This window comes from Microcaecilia unicolor, chromosome 6, assembly GCF_901765095.1.
Source record: "Microcaecilia unicolor chromosome 6, aMicUni1.1, whole genome shotgun sequence".
NCBI lineage: Eukaryota > Metazoa > Chordata > Amphibia > Gymnophiona > Siphonopidae > Microcaecilia > Microcaecilia unicolor.
Genome location: NC_044036.1, coordinates 92949594 through 92954330, shown reverse-complemented (window position 1 = coordinate 92954330; position 4737 = coordinate 92949594).

Below are 4737 nucleotides of genomic sequence, written 5' to 3'. Positions count from 1 at the left end.
AGAGGCTCGCCGGTGGAGACAGCCTCCTCTCAAGTGGAGGGGAAGGCTCACAAGGGATCCCATAGGACTCATTGGAGGAAAAGTACCTGGGCTCCTCTTCTGATTCCCATGAGCGCTCCTCTTCGGTATCAGACAGCACTTCCCTCAGGGATGTCTGAGACTGGGCCTGTCTCGACGTTGAGGACCCATGCCCTTGAGAACAATATTGAGGAGCCAGCTCCTGCCTCGACTCTGGCGAAGCTTCCTCCACTGACGTCAAAGGGGTACCGGCCTAGGTGGCAGTTGACACCAGAGCCACAAGTGGTGCTGGAGGCCACACCGAGGGCCAGGCAGGGCCACAGTGGAAGGCATGCTAGGCGCAAGAAACCCCCAATGCACATCACTGCATGAGGCCATCCAGCAGCTCAGGGAGCAAGATCCAGACACACTCGAGGGCCGCCATTGGAGATCAAAATGCAGAAGAACTGGGGCTGGTGCTGCGGTGTCTCCCAGTGCCAATGCTTATTGGGTGCTGAATCCCTCAGCGTCTTGGAGCTCTCAGCACCGGGTGTCGATGGAAATCAGTGCTTCTTGGACTTCGCCCAATGCACGTCACCCATGCTCCTCAGTGATGAGGATGTCAAATCTTCACGTCGCCTTGGGGTCGGGTCCAACGATGGATGGTCCTAGGGGGCCTGCACAGCAGGAGGGCTCGATACAGGTGAAATCCCACTCGATGCCTCACTGCTCCCAGTGTCTCGGGGTCTCACAGCAGCCATCCCTACCATGACTCCCTTTGCCACTGCAGAGCACTCGACGTTGACACCTTCAACCTCGATGCCGATGAACCGGACAGGGCTCCAAAAATTATTTCAAGCGGAGTCCTTTTCTTCATATGAAGACACAGGAAAGTTTGCAGGGCTATGGTCGAGCTGAAGGCACTGAAGACACCACGAATGAGTGTCCTTTCCTGAGATGGTCCAGTTACACCAAGTACAATGCATGAAGCCACTGGGAATCTGATGACATGGAAGGAAAAATGGTTTCAGCAAAATCAGTGATGATGGTGCCTAAAAAGGGGAGAGGCACAAAAAAAAAACAGAGAGACCCGCCGGGCAGGCCTAAATACGGCCACGTCGAAAAGAAAGGAAACTTATACGCGGGGTAAATGAAACTAGAAATAAGGGGGTTTAAAAAAAATAATAATGAAAACAAGAAAAGAAAAAAAAAAGCGAGTGGTATGAAAAAATACCAAAAAGGCACTCAAAAAGCTTCACCGGACATGTGAGAGCACACAAAAAACAGCTTCTTCTCACACGGATGAAAAGAAACTAAGATGGCGTGTTCGCATGGCAGCTGGAAAGGCACTCGCACATGCGCATTGAAGCGCTGCTCATTCTCCTTAAATCTCTGGATTTTCCTCTCGAAATCTTGCCAAAATGGAGGTCGCTGGACCACGTCATCCACTTGTAAGAATAACAAGCCTGTGGTGGTTTGACAGATTTTCGCCAGCATTATCCAGTTAGTATAATTGAAAATCCATGGATAGAGGACTTAAGTGTACCAACAGCTGCTAAATGTAGAAGTCCATTTGAATATTGACATTAGAAAGTCCTAAAATTACAAGTGGATGGTAATGTTATATAAAATTGCCCAAGAAGTCAAAACATGAACCTTTTTTGTAAAGATAACATAAAAATGTGTGTCTTTATAAAATAATCTCACAAAAGCTACAACAATTGTGGCTAAAATGTACCTGTGTATATTTATAGCAGCTTGAAACTAGATGTAAATGTAGATGCACATTATATATATATAAATAAAATATGCGAACATGGGCGCATCAGTATAATATTTAAGCATAAAAGAAAAAAAGGAGACAATTTTTAGGGGAGGGGTGAGGGTTTGTGAGAATATATGGCCTGCTGTTCTCACAGAATACCTGCTACACTTTCTCAGAGGACATGAAGGCCAAGATTCTCACGTGTGGAATCCCTAGCTACCAGGCTCACTGGAACCAACAATTAATGACGAATTGTGACTCGCAAAGGCGCGGTTCAAACATAAGAATTGGGAACAAATGCAAGTCGTCAGAAGTGCAACCTGGGTCGGGTGGCATTGGATCCCAGAACCTCCCAAAACTCAAATGAAGTAGTTATTCCTATGGATGCAAACTGACATGTTATGTCAGTCAAGAAGTAGAAGGCATGCTACTTGAATCAGGAATAAAGAATGCATGCTACTTGAATCAGGAATAAGAAGAGAGTCCGTAGAATTAAAACTACATAGTAAGCTTGCAAATTCTCAGAAGGAAGTTAATGGCTGAGCTAGGGCTCAAGCATTGCAATCAGCAAGAGGATCCCCCTGGATACCATTGCTGAGTGAAAGAAATGGAAAGTAAATAGAGATTGCAGGTTCTAAATGGCAACTAAATAAAAGGATGGCTAACAAACACTTGCAGTGCAAAAAAATGCAGCACACACGCACCAGGGCAGAAGATCATTAAAGGATCCAGACAAGAGAATAACCACTGCAAAGAGAAGACCAACAAAAGCTGAGCCAAGGATTCAGTGTTTGTGGGAAATTCACTTGAGTGCAACAGAAAAGAAAAAAATAGAACTGTTACTAGGTTCAAAATGGAGTGACCCAGCAATCCGAAGTAACCAGAACCCAAGGAGTAAAATCTTAAGAGGACGGTAAAACAGACGGCTGACAACACCCGCTTCTGTAGCAAAGGACGGCTCAGGGAGAGAGGAGATGAAAATGGAATCTCCATAACACACACAAAAGCGTGAGTGTGGAAATCAGAGACACCCCCCTCTGAAGTGAAAAGTAGAGCAAATAGAAAAGGATCTCTACACGAGGGAAACAAGCACAGGGTATATAGTGGGGATGAGCCCCAACCCAGTAGGGCTCAACAACATCCAGAAAAGATGTAGAAGGTATCGAAATAGTACCTGTGTGGCAAAAAAATCTAGTGTCAACTGGTATACCCAATGGAAAACAGCTTACAGCAGAAAAAGGAACATCTTATAGGACACGCACACTGCATGGACATCAGAAGAGCTCACGAGAAGTCGTGCAAAACCATGAACAGCCAAGACCAAAAGATGTAGTGAACAAAAACTCCCCAAGCTGTGTGATGAGTGTCAGGGACCACCTAAAGCCCCAGGTTCTCAGTAACAGAACTGCAAAGAGGAAACAAATCCAGGGGCCAGGAAGAACTAAAGAGAAAACCCAGCCCCATAGTCCAGTCAACGGAAGCGCCAAGCCCATATCCTCAGCTGTGATTTCACTAGATAGCACATAGGGACAGTGGGAATTACATTCTTCGCGTTACTACTGAGATGATGCAGCAGCTGGCATCTTAAAAGAACTATAAGAACTCCTGCCATCACCTGCTGCTCTAAGCGTGAAAATATGGATAAAATTCTTAAGGAGAGGAGGGCAGTTATGGAGGACTAGTGTAGACTAGGATCCTGAAGCAGGACTGAGGAATGGAAAGATGAAAGATCAAGACATGGAAGAATGGCTAAATGGCAGCGAAAAAAAAAAAAAACAGCCCAGAGTTGAACGATCTCACAGATTATGTCAATGTAAAGAGGACTCCATGAATGTGATCAGTGCTGCACGGAGGGCCGAAGAAATAACCTATAAGAAGCAGGGAACATTGGATGAAACCCAAGGAGAGGGCCCCTTTACATATCCAGACTGTTCCTTGCCCTAGAGTAGGCAACTTGTTGGCCACCTACAGGCTGAGAACAAAGGCCCAAGTGACCGTCCAGGAAAAAAGTAGTAAACAGGCAAAACATCAATCTCATAGTGATCAGTAGACCTGGTAGTTCCGAAGCATGGAAAGGAACAGCTGACCCATAACTGACCTCGCACATCGAGCGGGCAGCACCCAAAAGGAATTATAACAAAGGTAAAACCAGCAGAAACAGTGGTATTTGAACCCCATAACTACATAAGCACCGCCATACTGGGAAAAGACCAAGGGTCCATCAAGCCCAGCATTCTGTCTCCGACAGCGGCCAATCCAGGCTTCAAGGACCTGGCAACCCCGTTAGGTGTTCTGACCTAGGTCAGCAGCAACATCTCTAACCATTATGCAATGGAAAATTAGAAGACATGCACCGCTACTACTAAAATAGAAAGCAAGAAGGCATGGGAGCACATAGCTCATATTGTACAGCGGTATAGGGCTCAATAACACTCAGGACACCAGAGTACAGTAGGTGACTCGGATATAAATGGAGGCATGCGAGTGTCACTCATGCAAAGAACAACCTGCTAACAACTACTGGAACCGAGGCAGCAAGCGCAACAAAAGCAGCTGCTCTTCTGGCACTGAAAGAAACAACAATGCTGGGGGGGGGGGGGGGGGGTTATCCCTGAGGATTATTAAAAAAAAAACCCAAAAAGGGGGACTGCACAGAAGCAACCTGGGGGTTGAAAACACCTCCCAGGAGATGCAATGCCACAGAAATGAACCCCAAATGGACCTCTAAGCATCGTATGTAAGCAAGGTCTCCACTAGCCAACTGGCCAGAAAGGAAAACATGTCACCTCACAGATAGTGAGACATGTGGTAAAAAGGTAGAGGTACGATCCTGGAACCACAGGTATGCAAGGAGCTTGCTGCACTGAGATCCAAAGAAAGATACTCTCAATGGTAATTTAGCAGCTGGGGCCTTGCCCCGAAAAAGAGCACTTCCCCTTCAACTGACTGGGCCTCTGTGATGGTGCTGGTCCAGC